We start from the raw sequence: 10,414 nt of genomic DNA, 5'->3' as shown, positions 1-10,414 counted from the left end.
GACTGGAGTAACAAGACACTGAATCTTGGGTGCTTTGGTCCTGGGCTTCTTACCTTCTTTGTTTAAGAGCTTTCAGACTACATTGGTGGATATCATCTTCCGCCAATTAAAAAGCTTTTTGATTCTACTAACTCTTTAGGTCCCAATCTATGAGGCATAGTAGTATCTGTCAGTCCAGAAATTTCCTTCTCTCCAGTTTTACAACAACCAAATTGAAAGCATGCAGATTAGATCTACAGTGCATCCACAAACAGACTTGTACTCCCTCTTACCAGTTTTTCTTGGTCTACAACAAGAATGCCCCTTACTCCACAGTAGGCACACTCTGCTGTGGGATAAAACACCTTGCTTCATGGGAAACCTTGTTTGTTATTCCCAGCACTGATCTAGACCACATAACCTTTCTAATCTTCATATAGAGCATCATCAGGTCCTTCTGTGACCATGTGCTTCTCATGGAGAGTACAAAACTTGCGTTTATCATCCACTTCTATGAGTTCTGACAGATGGTGGCAGGAAAGGGGACATTTAGCTTCATATTGACACAGCCAATGGCCTAGAAGATGCCACAGAAAAGAGCTATATCTACATTTTCTATCCCTGGATGTTCCAGGGAGCAGTTGAGGTCAGGTCAGTTATTTCCTGGTACCTTAGTTTATGTTGACTTCTCTCCCCAACAATTTATTTGTTTTCTTTACTTCTGAGGTTAATCAACTCTATTCTCTGGTCAGGGATTCATCTCACTTTATCTATAAAGAGGTTGTTCTTTCAGTCTATACACTCTGTTTAATTTTACTTTGAAATGTAGAACTTGTTATTTTTATCTTTTATCTGTGACTGATTGTGATAATGGAGTCGTTAAATTCACCCCTGTTATCAGTTTTACATATCGTGGGTTTCCACGCTCATTTTTCTCTGTATCTGTCATTTTTCTTCTATTCTCTTAAACATCTTTTCTATTTCCCATACCAGTTTCTCCAGTCTATCTCTCATGCCATGAACCAGTATGCTAATAGTATGGTCTTCACATGTCTTATTGTTTTATTTCATCTTAATTTTTTTGTCAATTCTTAAAACTTTATTTTATTGCCCTCCCCATACCTGGGTACTTATGTGTTTGCTTTAATATTTGATTGTAGAGGAAAACTTCTTAAAAATTAAGCAATAGAGAGTTTGTGCTTGTGTTTTGAACCTTGATATTCTTCAGGTGTCTGATCACAGCCTACTGAAAATTTAACCTGTTTCTTATGCTTCCTTCTGGAGTTTTAAAAGAGCTCCTTGTGAAATCTTCAGAGATGGGGCCACCAATAAACCCATGCTCCAGTAAGTGTCAAAACACATGTACATAATGGCAGTATTAAGTGGATTTCGTGAGTTTAAAATAGTCTATGAAGTTGGAGATGGAGACAATGATGGTTGGACATACAGGAGACATTGGATGGGTGGAGATGGATTTGATCAAAACACATTATATGCATTCAAACAGTTAAAATAGCAAAAATTGGCATTTACAAAGAATACCGTTACATTTTTATTTGTTTGTATGTGTGTGTGTGTGTGTGTGTGTGTGTGTATGTATGTATGTATGTATGTATGTATGTATGTATGTGGATGACCTCTTCTCCACAAACCCTAAACTCACAGTTTCCACCATAGGCATTTCAAAAACAAATCACAACTCCTAGTATTTTCAATAATATCAAATATTCTTATTTCATTTATTCACTTGTTGTCATGATGATTTTAAACATATATATTATTCTCTCTTGTACCTGATTTATCTGTCTATATTCCTTACCCATGTCTATTAGAATCATTACATTTTTTACCAGTGTATAAGATATACAGGGTTCAAACTACCAAATGCATTCAGCCTTTGGACACAGATGACTTTATAAATGAGTTCTTTTGCTTTGTCATATGATCAGGACTGTCCTTCTGGGAAATTCAACCAGTAGAAGAATCCCCTGAGGTGATGAGGAAACTCTTCATTCATCTCAATTATCTACATCGTCTTTAACAATGCTCAAGATGTGAACTTAAAAAACAACCTAGGATCACTTGGAAAGAGTCTCAATGAGGCATTTTCTGCATTGGGTTGACCTGACTGTGGGAAGTATCCTCAATAAGTTTAACTGATATGGGAAGACCCGGTCCACTATGGGTGGCAACATTCCCTAGGCAGGAGTCCTTAAGTATGTAAGAGTGTAGAAATGAAGCTGACCACAAGCACACATGCAAACTAACATGCACATGTTCATTCTTTTTCTGCTCTCAGTTGTGGATGAGGTGTGAACAGCTTTGTGAAGCATCCGACTCACTGCCAATAATGAACTGTAACCGGAACTGTGATCTGAAATAAACCCTTTCTCTCTCAAGTTGCTTTTGTAAGGGATTTATTTTTTTCATAGCAGCAGAAAAGAAGCTAGGACATCTACCATTTGTTTTTTCATCATCTATCAAGGAAAACCCAGACGCTCAAGGCTACTCAACAAATCTTCCTATAGTCAGCAGAGCCACAGAGCAGACCAGCCCATCAGGGAGCCAGGTTTTCTAAAGGGTGGTAACCCAACATCCTTCCCTTTATTGCTGTCCCTTCATAGTAAACACAAGCTTCTTAATCAAGAGCCCAACCTGGAAGGTGATTTGAAATCAACACGCTCCCAAAGCCCCTCAGTGGTCAAGAGAAACAGCAGCTGTTTTCTCAGGCAGCGGCAGCAGCAGCACTTGGAAAAGTGCCCACGAATGAAATGACTTGCCTTCCCCCAAGCACCGAGAGGATGGATGGCCAGGAAATATTTGAGCAGTTGTGTTTGAAAGTTCATGAGGCAAAACCTCAAAAGATTTTGGCCTGGCTTTAGTAAAGTGTTTATGATGCCCTTGTTAGTGTATAGTCCAGAGGTAAGGCAAACTCTTATTGGAGTTACCGAGCTCTTCAGGAATTTTGAAAGGTGATGTCGTATCGTACACAATTTATGCACACGAAATGTGCATGTGTTGTTTTGGCAGATGGGTGGCACTACCGCTGTTACTCACTGAGGTAGTGATAATGAACTGCAGCCAGAACCTGCTGAGGATCCTGGAACATCTGGGGTGTGGTGGTCCTGGGGAGGCCACTGCATGGCATTCAAGGCTTCCGTGTGCCACGGATGTGAAGAGGTGTCCCTGTCACTGCATCACTGAGTGAGTTTGCCTGGCGTGTGATAATGAGGTGGGATGCACAGTCAGCCAGGCAGTGAGGAGAGGGAAGGATCTTCCAGAAGGAGAAAAACATTTCGATAACAAGCTGGAGGCCACAGAGAGCAGGACAAGCTTCATTAATTGCAGGATGGAGTCGAGAGGAGAAGAAGGCAGGGCTGGGATTGGACTGGCCTCAAAGTCTCTGTTCAAGAATGTGGATGCTGTCCTGGGGCCATGGGAAGATGGTTGTGGGTTTTAAGCTGGCGGGTGACATCATTTGGATTATGTTTTAAGAAAATTACTCAGGCTGTTGAGTAGAGATGGATTGGCAGGAGGTGAGGCCAAGACAGAGGCAAGTTGGGAAGCAGTTGCGGGATCCTGGGGACAGATGGCAGACACTTGGGGAGAGCATTAGCTATGGAAAAGTGAGCAGGCATTCTCAGGTGTAGCTTCTGGAGTAGACATTATCTGGTGGCTATTAGATGTGAAGGGTGAGGCAGGAGGAGCCCCTGCTAGAACCCCTTTACTTCAACATAGATTTGTTTTATGGAGCTTACAGGGAAGAAGACTCAAGGAGCCAACTATGAATTAGTCTTAGAGAATCTGAGTTTGAGTTGCCTGTAGATGGGCCAGTGGGATGGGTCATCAGGTAAAGGAGCTTGCTACCAAGCCTGAGGACATGAGTTGAATCCTCATTCCCACATGGTGCAAGGGAAGAACTGACTCCCACAAGTTGTCCTTTGGCTTCCACGAGCATGTTGTAACACACACACACACACACACACACACACACACACACACACACCACAATTAAATTTAAAAAAAAAAAACAGTTCCCGAAAGATTCCATATGGAGATATTGATCTGGAGCTCAGGAGAAACACTTGCCCAGTTTTCGGAAGCCAGGCAGTGAGGATCTGCCCATGGCATGGCTTCTGATTTCTCTTAGGAAAATAAACTCCATCGACTGTGAGTCTCAGCATCACAGATGATATGCAGAAAGAGCCCCATACCAATCAGAGGGCTGAAGGAGCCTTGTCTTCGGGGAACTTGCTATGGCTTTTACGACAGAAAAACATGCCTTGTCAATGACTTCATGAAGGAGGAGAAACACTAGGGTTTTGTTGACTCATGTTTCCAAGTCTTTGATGCAGCTGACAGTTACCTGTACATGAAAGAAGGGACTCCCTCTTGTGATCCTGATGGCTTCAGGTCCTGCCAGGTTCAGCACCCCATCCATCACACTCCTGAGGAGGCTCAGGTGTGGGCAATGCAGCAAAAATGAGTTACCGAGTTGTGTGTCTCTTGGGTAAAGATGGATTGTCACTTCCCCATCCTGCTCCCATCGGTGGTGGGTTGCAGGGTATAGGACTGTGGGAAGAAGGGGGCAATGTGTTCTGAGAGTTCTTTATCCCCCCTTCCCCTCCCATCCTCCCTCCCCATCACCCTTTCCTTAATCCTTAATTATTAATCCTTAATAATGAACAGTGTCTTTGAATCTCCTTGCCTTTTCCTTAAGTATTCATGCCATTCAAAGAACACAGGCTCTGCCAACAGACAACACCCCTTTCTTCCCAGGGACAGGAAAAATTATTCCAAGTCTCAGTCTTTTAAATTATTTGTTTAGTTATTGTTTCTTAAATAAAGAAATTGAAATCATTTTTGAGTGCGGTATGGCTGCCCGGCAGTGCATTTAGAAACTCTTAATAGGTATTCACTCTTTTATGTCATCAAAACAAAAACACTTTTGTACCAAAGAGCCAAACAAGGCTCTAGATAGAGGACCGTGGAGGTGGAGACCTTCAGGAATGGTGTGGGGAATGAGAACCTGAAGGAGAAAGGAGTCAGAGTAAAGGAGTAGCAGGCATGCATATGAGCAGAGGCACCCAAGAGCCAGAATTCTGGGACCTCTCAGCTGGGGAGGGATTGACAGAGTGTCTCCAAGAGAACAGAGAAAACAGGAAGCTCCTGTGGGCCTCCCACCTCAATGCAGGCATGTCTGGGTTCTCCTCAGAGGCCCAAGGCGAGTATTTAAGTAGCAAAAGGAATGAAGGAGCTGCTGACAAGGGGCCATGCACTCAAGACGACCCTTTAGTGCTGTGAGCAGACAGTACCCAGGGTAGGTGATACTGCCAAAAATGGATTTGTGATGGGTCCCAGTGTGCAGAAACAGGGCTACCAAAAACTTCTGGCTCCCCAGTCATCTGCTCTGTGAGAGGATAATCCCTGTGTGAGTTCTGTTTGGGGAAATTTGATTCAAACCATCACCCACTCCAATTCTTTCTTTCCTTGACCAGGGATATTCATGTTCTTCGGGCTTAGTTTCTTTCTTTCTCTCTTTTTCCTGTTATTTTCTGTGCTTCCTAACTTTAATTAGAGACAATCTCATTGCCTTCATTGTAAAAACTTAGAAATGATTTCCCACCTTCATTTACCATAGGGATTCTTTACCAAACTAGCATGACACAGGAAATTAAACCAGGGAATTTTTAAACAATTTAAAATATTAGCCTCTGTGCCTATCTAAATGGTTATCTATTGCATTCATTAGGTCCTTTTCCCATCAGAGACCAGAAGCCTGACAGAACCAATGTTCAAGACAAGTCTTATTTTGACTCATGGTTTCAGAGTAATCAGTTTGAGTAATCAGTTTAGCTCACAGAGAGCAATGAAGGGAGGAAAGGAGGAAGGGTTGAGGTTTGGTCTCTGTTGCTATATATTACAATGCTAAGTGTAGGTCCTCGAGACCTGGTTTCCCAGAGATGAGAGAGTCTCCATGTAGACCCAAGTGACAATATATGACCTTGCTCCCAAGTTATTTCTGATAAGTGAATAAAGACACCTACAGTCTATAGCAGGAGATAATTGAGATAGATGGGGCTTGGTGTTCCCTGCCTTAGGGTTGGAGGAGACCATGAGGAGAGGAAGAAGGTGGGAAGAGGAGAAAGACATCATGGGTTAGGAGTCAAGAAAACATGGCCCTGAGAGCTGGACAAGTGGAGTTAAGAGCAGCTCAAATGAAACATGGTTAGTAATAACTTGGGGTTATTGATGGGAAATAGATTTTTAATAGTCTAGAGGGTAGATATCTGTGCAGCTCTAATGCTGATAGAGGCTTATTATAATTAATGAAAGTTGTGTGTCTTTTATCCGAGAAATGAGTGATCAAAGGGGATAAAAACTCCAGATTGAGATTAAAGATTTTCTGCAACAGGAGAGAGAGAGAGAGAGAGAGAGAGAGAGAGAGAGAGAGAGAGAGAGAGAGAGAACACAACAATGTAGCTCAGAATATAGAGGCATGAAGTAGAGAAGGAAGGATACAAAAGAGAACCAGGGTGAGGCACAGCTGTGTGTGGACACAGCTCCTGGGACCTACTTTCTTCACTTAGGCCTCATCTTCTACATATGACCAACCCTAATTATGTCATCATATTAGGAGTCATCAAGGGATGAATTCATTGATCAGTTCAGAGACCTCACAACCTAATTCTCTCTGGAAATTTCTTCTAGACAACCTAGAGGTATGCTTCACTAACCACTTGGGTATTTCTTAATCCAATCCAGCCAGCAATCAATTTACTTACCAGTTAAGAATACATGTGTTGAACGTAATTGTTGGGGGGAGGGTGGTAATGGGGGGAGGATGGGGAGGGGTTAGGGGGATGTTTGCCCGGAAACCGGGAAAGGGAATAACATTCGAAATGTAAATAAGAAATACTCAAGTTAATTTAAAAAAAATGTGTTGGCTAAGTTAGAAAACAGAAAAGTTATGTCCATATAATTTTATTCTTAACTCTAGTTTTTGCACGTGTCTGTATATATAGCATGCATGTATGAGTGCGTGTGTATACACATTCAAATGTGTGTAGGTGCCTACACATGCATTTGTGTGTGAATATACATGTAGAGAGTGTGGACATTCAAAGGTAGGTGTTGGATGCCTGCCTCAGTCACTCTCTCTGTCTTATGTACTGAGACAGATTCTTTTACTTTTGGGGGGGGGTTCTTTTTTTAGGAGCTGGGGACCGAACCCAGGGCCTTGCACTTCCTAGGCAAGCGCTCTACCACTGAGCTAAATCCCCAACCCCCAGATTCTTTTACTTTAAACCAGAGCTTGCTTGTTCATGTAGTCTGGCTGGCCAGTTGCTCAGAGACTGCCCTATCTGTATGTCCTGAGAAATGGGATTATAAGAAGGGTGTCAGCCTGGGAGCTGAGGTTCCAAACTCTGGTCCTCATACTTTCCAGGAAGTGGTGCTCAGTCTGCTGGTTTATCTCTCCAGTGCTCTCACTTACAGTCTACTGAGAAATTATGAGTGTAAGCAGTTATTAAAGAAGAAATCTAAAGCATTGCCACATAATTTATCAAATAATGATTAAATTTAATATTCTAAAATATATTTAATTTCTTAAATCATTTTTTCAAAGAATGTATGTGCATACGCACACATAACTCTTACATGAGTCATTTTGGTTATCTCTTTAGGATAAAGTTTTAGATTGAACTGATTCCATCAATGTGCATAGATTATTTTAAACCTTAAGATATAGATCACAAAGATATAGACTCCATTTTTGTAAATTTTTTTTGATGAAAGTCACGCCACAGACAGGCATAGTAGGCCTAGGACCAAAATTCAGAAGCATTTTGGACCTAATTCTAGATTTTCCCAGCTCAAATTCACATTACCAAATTTTAAGTGTCATTACTCAATCTCTCATTTTGATGGACGTCTTTGGCTTCCATACATCTTCAACTACATTGTCAGTTGGGATTGTATTGATCTGTGCCCAGACCTCTCACCTTGCTGAGAACAGAGGACTTCCTATTTCAGTCACATATGAAGGACAGTTTTTCTGGGTATAAGAGTACTCTGGGTTGTACATTCTGTTCCATAGTCCTCTGTGGATATCATATCCTAATTCTTTGTCATTTTATTTCAAAATAGTTACCAGCTGCCTTGAGTCCCATCCCTTCCTCAACATTCTAGAATGTATGCTTAGATACTTCTTTTGAATTTTCCCCACCTGTCATTATAACCCATCGATTTTCCTAGTATTTGATGTTCCTTACTTTGAGTGATTTCTTTCCCAGTGAGATCAGCTTTTCTGACTGTAAAACACTGGCTTCTTTCAAATTCTGCAGTCGCTTCTATTCTAATTATCCTCACTTCACATACAAGATTGCCTTCAGCTCTGGATGATTAATGACACTTTCCCTTTTATTGCCTTCTCTCTTCTTGTCTCCGATTATTTTGGGCTGGATTCTAAAGGATCCAGGCAAGCTTGGCATATTTGTCATCAAAGCTGTTTTCACATTGTCCATTCTGTTCCTAGATGCCTTCCCTGTGACTTTGAGCACCTTGGGGCTCCTGTGACCCTTCTTGACCACATCCTTCCCCTTTTCCTTTCTTGTTTCTTGACTTTGAATTTGTTACTATTCACCACTTCTGGCTTCCTCCTGTAGAAGATGACCAATCGTGCATATTTTCCCTTAAGAAATTATAGTATTAAGTAAGTCTCAGAGTATTGTGGTTTTAACTGACTCTCAGCAATACTGCTGAACTTTTTCATCAGCTGTCTTCCTGTTGACTCATTCTCTAGACCCCTGTGAACAAAAGACAAGATTCGGGTACTATTCCTGGATGCATTTTCTCTACACTAGTGAATTTAAGGAGTATGTGTAATCTGACTTCTTAGTTTCAAACGCCTTCTATGTGCTGTTATGAGTGAGTGAGCCCCGTAGAAATATAACTGCTGCTGATCCAGGATTGATACCTGATAGTCAGCCATGCCAAATATTATACCTATGTGAGCTTGTATTATTCTCCAGACTTCCTGCTAGACCATCCTGGGATATTCTTACAAGTTTTGAAGACCAAGGGTCAGCAATGTGTACAGATTGACCAAGACTGACCAGCTAGCTAAGACCACAAAATCTGGTATTGGAGCTCCCCATGTAATATTGGATAGTCCAGTAGGACCATCAAAGAAGGCATGAACTTTGGCATGTGTCTCCATAGTCCCACTCCCAGCTAGCAGTGGTCCAAGGAGACCCAGCCTCTATCCCTGTTCAATGCATTTGGAGTGCCTAAAGCATGGTACCTGTGGCTTCTCTGACTGACTATTAAGTGCCTTAATTTTCAACATTCAATGTGTTTCCTGGGTTTTTGTCTCTTACAAACTATAGAACAGCAAGGAAGAGCTGACATGCTAAGGCTCTGGTGTGCCGTACTCTATATGAATGGTCACACAATCTCTGAGATGTTCCCATTTGACAGATCAATAACACTGACTAGTATCTTGCTCCTAATCTCATTCCTAATGTCACATCCTACACCTTAGTAACCATGAACCCCTAGTAGAGAAAAAGTCTGACAGCTGACTCATTGCCTTCTGACTTTAGTCTTCATTATTTATGTACCAGTTGACCATGGAGGATGGACTTTTTATTTCCTTCCCAACCTTGTATAAATGGTCTCCATCTATCAATAATGGTAGACTAGGATGGTCCATGCATGGCCATCTTCAATGTTGTTCCTTGAGTCAGACAGCCATATTTCCCTTTGGTCTCGTTTGTTCATGAGGTTGAACATTAACTGTACCTGGAGGCTACGTTGTGATAAGATTTTTCTTAGCCTCTCTTTTCTCTTTCATAAAATAATTGTGTGTGTGTGTGTGTGTGTGTGTGTATGTGTGTGTGTATGTATACAAGCATATGTACGAATATGAGTATGTGCATGAAGGCTATATGACAACCTGAGTTACTATCAAGCTGGTTAGTCAGCGAGCTCCGGGATCTGCCTGTCTCTGCCTACCTAATTCTAGGATTACAACCACATGCTTCCTTTGTTTTAAATACAGGTTCTGAGGATTGAACTTAACCTTTTGAGCTCCCAAGACAAACACTCTACCAACTAGACTATCTCCCTAGCACCAATAAGCTAAAATTTATCACAGCACTGTTCCTGTAGAGTTGCCGTGAGCTTACCACAGCAAAAGTACACCAAGCCTTTATCGTATTGACTAGCTCAGTAATGTCCAGATTTGAAAGTGATGTTGGGGTACCTTGGGGTTCAGATTACTGATAGTCAGAACTTGAATGCCAGCCAGTACCCTAGTTAACTAAATACCTCTTTAAAGCCAGAACAATGCAGGCTTACTCTCTAAAGATGTATTTATTTTCATTCTATGTGCATGACTGTTGACCTCCATGTACGACTGTCCACAATGTGT

Source organism: Rattus norvegicus, chromosome 6 (genome assembly GCF_036323735.1).
Source record: "Rattus norvegicus strain BN/NHsdMcwi chromosome 6, GRCr8, whole genome shotgun sequence".
Taxonomy (NCBI): Eukaryota; Metazoa; Chordata; class Mammalia; order Rodentia; family Muridae; genus Rattus; species Rattus norvegicus.
This window is presented reverse-complemented; position numbering follows the sequence as displayed.